The sequence below is a fragment of the Anabrus simplex genome, chromosome 3, assembly GCF_040414725.1.
Source record: "Anabrus simplex isolate iqAnaSimp1 chromosome 3, ASM4041472v1, whole genome shotgun sequence".
NCBI lineage: Eukaryota > Metazoa > Arthropoda > Insecta > Orthoptera > Tettigoniidae > Anabrus > Anabrus simplex.
In genome coordinates, this window is record NC_090267.1 from 412,935,957 (window position 1) to 412,950,532 (window position 14,576).

Consider the following 14,576-nt stretch of genomic DNA (forward strand, 5'->3'; position numbering starts at 1 on the left):
CCCCAAATAGATTCTGTCCGCGTAGTAGGCAATGGGGCCTGCAATTATAATGTAAACTTCCCAACTCGATTTTGAATGCCAGTAGGCAAGTGAGCCTGCCGTTATATCACAAATCCGTAACAAACACTTTACATTGGAAACAACGTACTGGGACCTTCCCATGCTCTTTCTCGGATAACGCTAAGAGACATGCAATTTTAAAATAATCTTATTTACTGCATGTACACTATTTACTTCGATATTCGAATACAATGTAGAATACCGTAGCGAAGCACGGGTATCTTCGCTAGTGTTATATAAAATAAGAGTTTTGTCTGTACATTGCTAAGAATTCAAAAAGGATGGTATTTCTGTATCGATCGTGTCCATAGTAGCAAGTAAATTCACTTTTTAATTTTCCGTAATATCTGGCTGTATGTATGTATGTATGTATGTATGTATGTATGTATGTATGTATGTATGTATGTATGTATGTATGTATGTATGTATGTATGTATGTATGTATGTATGTATGTATGTATGTGTGTATGTATGTGTGTGTATGTATGTATGTACACGCATCACGAGAAAACGGCTGAAGATAGTTCAATGAAAATCGGTATGTAAAGTCGGAAAATAAGTCGCTACAATCTAGGCCATAAATAATTTTAATCACGCTGAGAGAAATAGTAGTTTAGGGGAAGGCCTAAAATTTAATCTATATAAATAAAATTGTAGGGGGTCCGCTGTCTGTAATTTCTTTTGTTTGCCAATTTTTGAGATTTTTATCCATTTTAGGTCAACTCAAGACCGAATCGGTGTTTTTTACGTTTCGTGTCTGTTTGTTTGTCTGTTTGTCTGTCTGTTTGTCTGTTTGTCTGTTCCAACATCACGTCGAAACGGCTAGATAGATCTCAACCAAACTTCATATTTAGAGTATACTCATCCCGGGGAAGGTTTCGATATGCATATCATTTTAAAATCTTTGAACAGACGGGGGGTTTATAGGAAAACCAGAATGGTTTTTCCACCATCACGTCGAAACGGCTGGATAGATCTCAACCAAACTTCATATTTAGAGTATACTCATCCCGAGGAAGGTTTCGATGTGCATATCATTTTAAAATCTTTGAAAACACGGGGGGTTTATAGGAAAACCAGAATGGTTTTCCCACCATCATGTCGAAACTGCTGGATAGATCTCAACCAAACTTCATATTTAGTGTATACTCATCCCGGGGAAGGTTTCGATATTCATATCATTTTAAAATCTTTGAAAACACGGGAGGTTTATAGGAAAACCAGAATGGTCTTTCCACCATCATGTCGAAATGGCTGGATAGATCTCAACCAAACTTCATATTTAGAGTATACTCATCCCGGGGAAGGTTTTGATATGCATATCATTTTAAAATCGTTGAATAGACGGGGTGTTTATAGGAAAACCAGAATGGTTTTTCCACCATCACGTCGAAACGGCTGGATAGATCTCAACCAAACTTCATATTTAGAGTATACTCATCCCGAGGAAGGTTTCGATGTGCATATCATTTTAAAATCTTTGAAAACACGGGGGGTTTATAGGAAAACCAGAATGGTTTTTCCACCATCATGTCGAAACTGCTGGATAGATCTCAACCAAACTTCATATTTAGAGTATACTCATCCCGGGGAAGGTTTCGATATTCATATCATTTAAAATCTTTGAAAACACGGGAGGTTTATAGGAAAACCAGAATGGTTTTTCCACCATCACGTCGAAACGGCTGGATAGATCTCAACCAAACTTCATATTTAGCGTATACTAATCCCGGGAAGGTTTCGATATGCATATCGTTTAAAAATCCTTGAATAGACGGGGGGTTTATAGGAAAACAATTCTGGTTTTCCTCCATTTTCTCTTATACTATTGATTTTGTGTAAACTTCGTTTACCGTACGTGAAACGTCTCTTCATTATAAACAACTTTCGTTATGTTCACAATTTACCTTACTCTTCACATGACGGAGAAATTTACAATTTTCCGCTGGTATCATGCTCTGCATTGAGTGACCGACAGACCGACAACGAACCTACAGGTTACCATGGCAACGTCTCTGACTGCATGCCGGCAGGGAAGTAACGTATTGCCATTTTCCTCATCATGCTTTTAAATTCGTGGTTGTTCCTTGGGTAGAAGGCAAGAGAGGCGTCAATCGGCCTATCTGCGGGATATTGGCGGAATATCGTTGGATGTTATAACCGCCCTCGAATAGATTAAGTAATAACACCATTAGTCATCTTCTTATTATTTGTTTACCTAGGAATCACTGGACCTAAATTTCTCCTCTGTTACCGCTTTATTATATCCATAACTCACACTAGCATAATTTATTGAAGGGCATTTGATTTTCCAATACATTCACTTGGCATTTACATATTTGTCGTTATCCGGCTGTCCTCAGTTATAATCCATTTTCTATGACTTTCAAATTTCTTAACTGTATTTTTTTCTTCCTTAATTACGCCGTATGTACGCGAGTGCTACAAACTACTGGATGTAATTCCACCAAGATTCGTATTTAGAATACACCTGTCCTTGATACGTTTTAGGGAAAAATTTTGTTTCTAAATCCCTGAACTGAGTGGGGGTTTATACGAAACCGAAACAGTGATTTTGCACTTCCACAAAATATACACAACCAAACTTAATGGAAATCTACCTACCTTGGTAGAAATTAATTTCTAAACCTTTTTTCTCATGTACATCATTTCGATACGAGGATTAATAAGGGAGATATCATTAACGGACCGTTTTTCTGTACAAGTCCCATCGGACTTAACTCACGAGCGGGTGCGTGTAAAACGTATTCCTTACAACTTGAAAACTACTGAAGACATTCGAACCAAAATTCATATTTAGCATACACCTGTCCAAAGGTAGGTTTTAAACGTAAATAACATTTCATGTTCCGGAATGGACTGGCGGTTTATAGGGAACCGAAATGGTGATTTTGCTCTTCCACAACCTGACTGGAAATCGACCAAACGTGATGGAATTCCACCTCTAAACCTTTTGTTCATGTGCATTTTTTCGTCAGGAGGATTAATAAGGGAGATATCATGAATGGTCAGTTTTGCAGGTTAAGTCCAGCGGACACAGTCCAAAAGGTGTTTTACATGGAGCAGATTTCTTATCTATATAAATCAAATCGTAACGACTGCGTGCCTCTACATTGACTATTTTGGCGAAATTTTCGTACAGCTTTCCGTTTAAGGGGTAATAATGACCATCTGCATAATTTTTGGTTTAGTTTCCTGAAAGTCCTAATTTTTACCCGCCTCACCCAAAATCCAGATTGCGGCATAATCTGCCAGAAGAAAAAGAAGATAATTGAAATTTGACAAAATTATACGTTTTAGCCTGTAACGAACGGAAATTCACTTTTTATCCCCGACGAATATCAGAATATGGAGGCAATTTTAATGATGGTGCAGACCTTCGGGAATTCCTATCACATAAGGGATTGCACAATCTCCGTTAAATTTGGAATGATCTACAACCTTGGTCTTATGACTTTTTGCCGTATATGTATCCCTTTTACGTTTGATTTTTCTCTATTAATCGATGTTAAGTCAATTTGGACTTTTCACATGCATAATTCATACTTTCAATTACTTATATGAAATACAGAATCATCAAACTCTTCACGAAAATTGGCCCACCCAGTAGCCATATGTGAGCCAAATGCTATGTATGTAGCTGTCACATAATTATCCGAAAAGTAATGTAATGTGAGATAATCTTACAAAAACGTTACCCTGTTCCACGTTTCTAACTCAATCTGACCCAAGAATAGATGACATATCATGGGACCAGCCATTTAGGCCACTAAATCCGGCGTGTCTTATGGTATAATCCTTTGTCGATATGACGTACGTTTAGTAGCAGCTAATCTGTAAATGAAGGTCTTCAATATTGTAAACACGCATAGACTTTCGTATGTCGATTTATATATATTCACTGATGTCGATTTGTAGCGATCGGGGGAGGGTGGGTCTGCTATTGTAATCAGTACTCCCCACACCGACTTTGACTGGCAGTAGGAAAGGGTTCCTTCTCCAACTCCTGTGTAACTGTCATTAGTAAGGAAGGCCTACAATTGTAATGAATAGTTCACTTCTCGATTTGACTTGTAGAAGGCAAGTGAGCATGCAGTTTTGTTTAAAACTCCCCTACCCGATTGTGTTTGGCAGTAGGCAAGGGTGCCCGCCATTATGAACCTCTGCACCCATCTAAAATGTGATTGACATTAGGCATAGTGGCCTGCTATTTTGATGGAAACTCACCAACTTGGTGTGACTGGCAGTAAGCTGGCTGGCAGTAGGAAAATGGGCCTGGCATTATAATGATAACTGCACAACTCAGTTTCGAGTGATAGTAGGGTAATTGCCTGCCATTATAATAAAAACTCCTCAACTGTAATCTGTCTGGAAGTAGGAAAGGGGAGCTGCCATTTTAACGAAAACTCCCCAAATCGATTCTGTCCGCGTAGTAGGCAATGGGGCCTGCAATTATAATGTAAACTTCCCAACTCGATTGTGAATGCCAGTAGGCAAGTGAGCCTGCCGTTATATCACAAATCCGTAACAAACACTTTACATTGGAAACAACGTACGGGGACCTCCCCATGCTCTTTCTCGGATAACGCTAAGAGACATGCAATTTAAAAAACAATCTTATTTACTGCATGTACGCTGTTTACTTCGATATTCGAATACAATGTAGAATACCGTAGCGAAGCACGGGTACATTCGCTAGTAAAGAAAATAAATAAGAACTGTGGCTCGCCCGCATATTGCCACAATATAGGAATCTTAATTACCACTCTACTATGGTTTCCCACTTCTCTATGTAATAATTGGGCGCCAGCTTTACAGTTTAAAAGGAACTGTAATGCAACATTTATTTTTAATTACATAGAGACTCAGATTGAAAATCACAGGGGTGGGATATGAAATATTAACCAATAAGTATCGCTACAAGAAAGGAGATTAATGTAATCTCAATGTTAATTGAATTTTATTAAATCCAAAAGAAATGAGATGAATTGGAAAAGCTCCTTTTCAGCCTGAAAAATTTAATTTGAAGTTAATGGAATTTATCACTTGCATTATCTAACGTCGGCTCACCAATTTGCTTCAGATGATGTCCTCTAGTTTCTATGGTTACTCGTTCCTCTTTCCACCGTGGTAGATCTGCTCCATGGACATCCTTCCTTCCTTCCTTCGGGTAATCCATTTAGGTCTACAGGGCCTAACACTCCCTATTTGCCTTGTCTGTAAGCTGGACATTGGCCCTACTTCTATGAAATACGATCACAAATGGTCTCGGTTGGAGAAAATCCAACATCATGAATTTTTCCATCTTAATTTGAATATACACACCAAATAAACTATTTCGCTGTAAGAATAAAAGTCGATACTGCGTATAGTAGACTCAAACTAAACAAAGTTCTTTGTCCACACAATCGTAGAATATATCACGAACCGTGTTTCGGCAGTATCACAGTATCGCTGTACTGTGTACCGCTATAAACATTGAAGTTCCGAGAAATACTGCCGATACATAGTGAAATACATAAATCAGTTCTTCACTGGTAATAAGTTCCGTTCCGACAACATAACTCCGTTCTTGTTCTAGTTCAGTTCTAGTTCTCGTTTTGTTTTGTTTTGTTTTTGTTTTTTGATGATAGGTGCGTCCGATATTTTATAGGCTCATTCCCCTTCCACCCGGTCTCTGCTTTCTATCCAATCTCCTTTCTTCGCTGCTTCCGAGCCAATCTCTTTTTTTCATCCTTTCTCTTCACCAGTGCGGTAGGCGTGTCCACAAGGTCACAAGCCTCGCGCAGGGTGTCCATCTAATTCAAACAAGCTCGCGATAAACCCACTGACGCATATTAATTTCCCAGGCTTCCAAGAATAACACTTTCTTATACAAAGTATGGGGTGAAATGACACAATTGAAGGTTTCTAGTATAGACCAAAATACAGAACATAATGAAACTTCTTCCAACATTATATAAATGAAATATGCTGTAATAATATAAATGATAAATGATTTGAATATAATATAGATTTACAATCGCCTGTAATAAAATTTACAGGTATCAATTAAATATTTCCGATGTCCGATCTTTTGATATCGTATGATATCACGTAATTTGGACTATATAAATAATTTATATATTTATATATGGGTGTCAAAACCTGGAAGGTTACAGTGTTAATAAACTTCTGTTAACAAACTTCTTCAACATTGTGTCTACACCAAAATAGCTGTTTGTGAGGTTACAATGGATAGGGTCGGTTTGAAGAAAATACTTACAGCTGCAGCTTCTGTTATTTTAGCGATTGCAATTAGAAAAAGCGCAGACGCAAAGTGTGGCAAAGAAAAATATCAGAAAGGCTTATGTCAGAACTTTTAATTCATAATGCAGCAGGCTTTCAAAATTTTCTCTGAAATTGCAAGAAATGATACAGATTATCGGAAAGCCGGCTCCACTAATGACAGGTTTTTTTGGTATAGCTTTAGGATTCCCAGTATCGGATGATTCGGACATTTCACGTACCGGTATATATTTGACTAGAGCAGAGGTGCTCACGCTTGGCATTCCATCCCGCGAGCGCCCAGCACTGTTTAGCGGACAGGCAGGCAGGCGATGAGTGTAGGCCTATGCTATTCACAGGCCGTGAAGGTTGGGCGAAGTCCTCTCAGTCACTCTCGATCACTGCGGCGAAACCCGAGTTTGAAATGGAGTTAGAAAATAATAAATCCACGTCATTTTCAATTTACGCTGTAAGAAATAAGTTATTTACGTTCATTGCACTTTATGTATTTTGACCGGATACAATAAAGAGTTAGGCCTACAACCTCAAATATTTTTATAATGTACGTAATGAATTACAATTTTCACCATTAGTTATTGGCTTTACGTCGCACCGACACAGATATGTCTTATGGCGACGATGGGACAGGAAAGGGCTAGGACTGCGAAGGAAGCGGCCGTGGCCTTAATTGAGATATAGCCCCAGCATTCGCCTGGTGTGAAAACGGGAGACCACGAAAATCCATCTTCAGGGCTGCCGACAGTGGGGTTCGAACCCACTATCTCCCGAATACTGGATACTGGCCGCACTTAAGCGACTGCAGCTATCGAGTTCGGTAATTTTCACCATTACATTTTAAGAGGTGCTTTATAAACACTTCTAATATAATACAGAGTTAAGGTGGATAAGCTTTGTCTTGTGGTTGTTTGGGCTTAAATTACCTGATAAACTCACCAACAAGCCAATCATGCTTACCGGGAATAACATCAGTTAGGTTATTTATTTGAAGGCTGTACATCTATCAGGTAGATATATTTACATTGTTGTTGTACTTTAATCTTGGATAGTAAATATCTATGTCCTCACTCGTGATGAAACTCCCTCTCTCCATTTAGAGGCTAGCTAGGCTATTATCATCGGACGCCTGTTATATTTTAAATACTATTTTCAGAAATTCACTGAATGGAGAAAGTCACACAACACTACAACACTCAGCAAAATCAAACAGTAAACTTGTTGAATTATGTAATTATATTACCTTTGCTCTATGTATAACAGGAATTTTACTGTTTTTTTTTTTTAAATGGAAATACTGTCATGTCCATCCAAGGAATTGTAAATCATAGCTTGTACGCTTGAAACCTGTACCTGTGTAGATTGTAACAAAAAATTATAACGTGTCAGTTTTCTTTGAATAAATATAAAAAATAAAACTGACTGCTTATATCGAACGCAGTATAAATCAATCCGGAATATCTTTAAAGGTCAGGGTTCTTTATTTCGATTATAGCGCTTTATTTTCAACTAGCAAATGTACCCGTGCTTCTCTACGGTATTCTACATTGTATTCGAATATCGAAGTAAATACTGTACATACAGTAAATAAGATTGTTTTAAAATGGCATGTCTCTTAGCGTTATCCGAGAAACACCATAGGGAGGTTCCCAATACGGTGTTTCCAATGTAAAGTGCTTGTTACGGATTTGTGATGATATCGGCAGGCTAACTTGCCTACTGCCATTCACAATCGACTTGGGAAGTTTTCATTATAATCGCAGGTCCCATCGCCTACTGTGCGGTCACAATCGATTTGGGAGTTTTCGTTACAATGGCAAGCCCCCTTTCCTACTTCCAGACAGATTGCAGTTTTCATTAGAATGTTTGGCAACTTCCCTACTACCAGTCGAAATTGAGTTGTGCAGTTATAATTATAACTAGCGAATGTACCCGTGCTTCGCTACGGTATTCTACATTGTATTCGAATATCGAAGTAAATAGTGTACATGCAGTAAATAAGATTGTTTTAAAATTGCATGTCTCTTAGCGTTATCCGAGAAAGAGCATGGGAAGGTCCCAGTACGTTGTTTCCAATGTAAAGTGTTTGTTACGGATTTGTGATATAACGGCAGGCTCACTTGCCTACTGGCATTCACAATCGAGTTGGGAAGTTTACATTATAATTGCAGGCCCCATTGCCTACTACGCGGACAGAATCGATTTGTGGAGTTTTCGTTAAAATGGCAGCCCCCCTTTCCTACTTCCAGACAGATTACAGTTGAGGAGTTTTTATTATAATAGCCGGCAATTACCCTACTATCACTCGAAATTGAGTTGTGCAGTTATCATTATAATGCCAGGCCCATTTTCCTACTGCCAGCCAGCTTACTGCCAGTCACACCAAGATGGTGAGTTTCCATCAAAATAGCAGGCCACTATGCCTAATGCCAGTCACATTTTATATGAGGACATTTCTTTATAATAGCGGGCACCCTTGCCTACTGCCAAACACAATCGGGTAGGGGAGTTTTAAACAAAACTGCATGCTCACTTGCCTTCTGCAAGTCAAATCGAGAAGGCAACTATTCATTACAATTGTAGGCCTTCCTTACTAATGACAGTTACGCAGGAGTTGGAGAAGGAACCCTTTCCTACTGCCAGTCAAAGTCGGTGTGTGGAGTACTGATTACAATATCAGACTCACCCTTTCTCGATCGCTAAAAATCGACATCAGTGAATATATATAGATCGACATACGAAAGTCTATGCGTGTTTACAATATTGAAGACCTTCATTTACAGATTAACTGCTACTAAACGTACGTCATATCGACAAAGGATTATACCATAAGACACGCCGGATTTAGTGGCCTAAATGGCTGGTCCTATGGTATTCTTGGGTCAGATTGAGTTAGAAACCTGGAACGGGGTAAAGGTTTTGTGAGATTATCTCACATTACATTACTTTTCGGATAATTATGTGCAGCTACATACATAGCATTTGGCTCACATATGCCAACTGTGTGGGCCAATTTTCGTGAAGAGTATGATGATTCTGTATTTCATATCTTCTTCTTCTTCTTTTCCTGCCGCTTTTTCCCACACCTGTGGGGTCGCGGGTGCGAACTGCATCGCACATGTGGATTTGGCCCTGTTTTTACGGCCGGATGCCCTTCCTGACGCCAACCCTCTATGGAGGGATGTAAGCACTATTGCGTGTTTCTGTGGTGATTGGTAGTGTAGTGTGTTGTCTGAATATGATGAGGAGAGTGTTGGGACGGACATATACACCCAGTCCCCGAGCCAGAAGAATTAATCAGAAGCGATTAAAATCCCCGACCCGGCCGGGAATCGAACCCGGGACCCTCTGAACCGAAGGCCAGTACGCTGACCATTCAGCCAACGAGTCGGACGATTATTCTGTATTTCATATAAGTAATTGAAAGTATGAATTATGCATCTGAAAATTCCAAATTGACATAACATCGATTAATAGAGAAAAATCAAACGTAAAAGGGATACAGATATGGCAAAAAGTCATTAGAACAAGGTTGTAGATCATTCCAAATTTAACGGAGATTGTGCAATCCGCTATGTGATAGGAATTTCCGAAGGTCTGCACCATCATTAAAATTGCCTGTATATTTCGATATTCTTCGGGGATAAAAAGTGAAAAATTTAATGATCTAGGATGTTTTCCGTTCGTTACAGGCTAAAACGTATAATTTTGTCAAATTTCAATTATCTTCTTTTCCTTCTGGCAGATTATGCCGCAATCTGGATTTTGGGCGAGGCGGGTAAAAATTAGGACTTTCAGGAAACTAAACCAAAAATTATGGAGATGGTCATTATTACCCCTTAAACGGAAAGCTGTACGAAAATTTCGCCAAAATAGTCAGTGTAGAGGCACACAGTCGTTACGATTTGATTTATATAGATAAGGAATCTGCTCCATGTAAAACACATTTTGGGCTATGTCCGCTGGACTTAACCTTCAAAAGTGACCATTCATGATATCTCCCTTATTAATCCTCCTGACGAAAAAATGCACATGAAAAAAAAGTTTAGAGGTGGAATTTCATCACGTTTGGTCGATTTCCAGTCAGGTTGGTCTTGTTCTGTATATATTGTTGAAAAGTAAAATCACCATTTCTGGATTCCGCCAATATTCCGCAGATAGGCCGATTGACGCCTCTCTTGCCTCCTACCCAAGGAACAACCACGAATTTAAAAGCATGATGAGGAAAATAGCAATACTTACTTCCCTGCTGGCATGCAGTCAGAGACGTTGCCATGGTAACCTGTAGGTTCGTTGTTGGTCTGTCGGTCACTCAAAGTAGAGCATGATACCAGCGGAAAATCACAAATTTCTCCGTCATGTGAAGAGTAAGGTAAATTGTGAACATAACGAAAGTTGTTTATAATGAATAGACGTTTCACGTACGGTAAACGAAGTTTACAGAAAGTCAATAGTATAAGAGAAAATGGAGGAAAACCATTCTGATTTTCCTATAACCCCCCCCCGTCTATTCAAAGATTTTAAAATGATATGCATATCGAAACCTTCCCCTAGATATGTATACTCTAAATGTGAAGTTTGGTTGTGATCTATCGAGCCGTTTCGAAGTGATGGTGGAAAAACCATTCAGGTTTTCCTATAAACCCCCCGTCTGTTCAAGGATTTTAAAATTATATGCATATCGAAACCTTTCCCGGGATGAGTATACTCTAAATATGAAGTTTAGTTGTGATCTATCCAGCCGTTTCGACGTGATGGTGGAAAAACCATCGTAGTTTTCCTATAAACCCCCGGTGTATTCAAAGATTTTAAAATAATATGCATATCGGGACCTTCCTCGGGATGAGTATACTCTAAATATGAAGTTTGGTTGAGATCTATCCAGCTGTTTCGACGTGATGGTGCAAAAACCATTCAGGTTTTCCTATAAACCCCCCGTCTATTCAAAGATTTTAAAATGATATGCATATCGAAACCTTCCCCGGGATGAGTATACTCTAAATATGAAGTTTGGTTGAGATCTATCCAGCCGTTTCGACGTGATGGTGGAAAAACCATTCTGGTTTTCCTATAAACCCCCCGTGTATTCAAAGATTTTAAAATGATATGCATACCGAAACCTTCCCCGGGATGGGTATACTCTAAATATGAAGTTTGGTTGAGATATATCCAGCCGTTTCGACGTGATGGTGGAACAGACAAACAGACAAACAGACGGACAAACAGACAAACAGACAAACAAACAGACACGAAACGTAAAAACCACCGATTCGGTCTTGAGTTGACCTAAAACGGATAAATATCTGAAAAATTGGCAAAACAAAAGAAATTACAGACAGCGGACCCCCTACAGTTTTATTTATATAGATGACACGCCCCTTTTCCTACAGCCAGCCAGCTTACTACCAGTACACCAAGTTGGTGAGTTTCCATCAAAATAGCAGGCCACTATGCCTAATACCAGTCACATTTTAGATGGATACATTTGTTTATAAGGGCGGGTACCCTTGCCTACAGCCAAACACAATCGGGTAGGGGAATTTTAAACAACAATGCAGGCTCCCTTGCCTTCTGCCAGTCAAATCGAGAAGTGAACTATTCATTACAATGGGGAGTACTGATTACAATAGCAGACACACCCTTTCTCGCTCACTACAAATCGACATCAGTGAATATATACAGATCGACATACGAAAGTATATGCTTGTTTACAATATTGCAGACCTTCATTTACAGATAACTGCTGCTAAACGTACGTCATATCGACAAAGGATTGTACCATAAGACGCCAGATTTAGTGGCCTAAATGGCTGGTCCTATTATATCTCATCTATTCTTGGGTCAGATTGAGTTAGAAACGTTGAACAGGGTAAGGTTCTTGTAAGATAATCTCACATCGCATTATTTTTCGGATAATTATGTGACATCTACATACATAGCATTTGGCTCACATATTGCTACTGGGTGAGCCAATTTTCGTGAAGAGTTAGATGATTCCATATTTCCTATAAGTGACTGAAAGTATGAATTATGCATGTGAAAAGTCCAAATGTGCTTAACATCGAGAAATAGACAAAAATCAAACGTAAAAGGGATACAGGTACAACAAAAAGTCATAAGAACAAGGTTGTAGATCACTCCAAATTGAACGGAGATTGTGCCTTCCCTTATGTGATAGGACTTCGCGAAGATCTGCACCATCATTAAAATTGTCTCCATATTTCGATATTCTTCGGGGAAAAAAGTGAAAAATTTTAAACTCTTGGAAATGTTCTGTCCGTTACAGGGTAAAACGTATAATTTTGCCAAATTTCTGTTTTCTTGTTCGTCTGGCATATTATGCCGCAATATGGATTTTGGGCGAGGAGGGTTAAAATTAGGACTTTCAGGAAACTAAACCAAAAAATTATGCAGATGGTTGTTATTATTACCCCTTAAACGCGTAGCTGTGCGAACATTTCGCCAAAATCAATGTACAGGCACACAGTCGTTAGGATTTTACTTATATAGATAGATAAGGAATCTGCTGGTCTATGTCTGCTGGACTTACCCTGCAAAACCGACCATTCATGATATCTCCCTTATTAATCTTTCTGTCGAAAAAATACACATGAAGAAAAGTTTTAGAAATGGATTTCCAACAAATTTGGTCGATTTCCAGTCAGGTTGGTAATGTACTGTATATATTGTGGAAGAGTAAATTCACCATTTCGGTTCTCTATAAACCGCCAGTCCATTCCAGGAACAGGAAATGTTATTGACTTTTAAAATCTACCTTTGGAAAGGTGGATGCTAAATATAAAGTTTGGTTCAAATATCTTCAATAGTTTTCAAGTTGTAAGAAATACGCTCAAGACGCGCCCGTTCCTAAGTTAAGTCCGGTTAATGATATCTCCCTTATAAATCCTCTTACCGAAATGATGCACATGAGAAAAAAGGTTTAAAAATTAATTTCCATTAAGGCAGGTAGATTTCTATTAAGTTTGGTTGTGCATATTTTGTGGGAGTGCAAAATCACGGTTTCGGTTTCGTATAAACCCCCCAGTATTTTCATGGATGTAGAAACAATATTTGTCCTGAAACCCACCCAAGAATAGGTGGATTCTAAATATGAATTTTGGTGGAAATATATCCAGTAGTTTCCAAGTTATAGACAAACAGACAAACAGAAAAACAGTCACCAAAGCTAAAAATATGCAGATGGTCATTATTACACCTGAAACGGATAACTGTACAGAAATGTCGCCAAAATAGTCAATGTACAGATACACTCTAGAAGTGCAGACCTTTATTTCGAGAGTTACTGCTTTGAAACTCTGCGACATATCTCCAAAGGGACCTCACCATCAGACGCCTCTTTCAGTGTTCTACATGGTTGGTCCCATGACATCTGCTCGTATCTCCTATATTTATGGATTAGATTGAGTTAGAATCATTGAGTGTGAAATTTTGTACAGTTTTCGCCTACTACTTTATATTTGTGATACTCAAGTTACAGATAGAATCATAAAATTTGGCTGTCACATTGCCACTGGTCATGCCAATGTCCGTGCCGAATGTCATGATTCTATCTTTCCTATAAGTGTGCCAAATTAATGTTAACATAATACGTGTGAAAGTACAAAATTAACTTGAAATCGACAATTACAGCTCTATTTAACGTATAAGGAATAGAAATACGATAAAAAGTCATAGGACCAAAGTTGTAGATCTCTCCAAAATGAAAGGCGATTGTGCTTTCTGATTTGTGATAAGACTTACAGATTAGCCACCAATTATCCTGAAAGGAAGGTGTGCACCGTCTTAAAATTGCATCCATATTTCGAATTTCCAGGGCCGAAAGTTATACATTTGCATAGCTTAGAATATTTCCTCAAAGGAAAGAGTGTCAAGCTTTTGGGATTAGCACTCGCATACATACGGGGTAATTAAGGAAGAAAATAATTCAGTAAAGAAAGTTGAAATTAATAGAAAATGGATTAAAACTGAGGACAGCCGGATGACGACAAATATGTAAATACCAAGTGAATGTATTAGAAAATCAAATGCCCCTCAATAAATTATGCTGGTGTGAGTTATGGATATAAGAAAGAGGTAACAGAGGATAAATTTAGGCGCAGGCATTCTTACGTCAACAGATAAGATGACTAATGGTGTTATTACTTAAGCTATTCGAGGACGGTTATAAACTCCAACGATATTCCGCCAATATC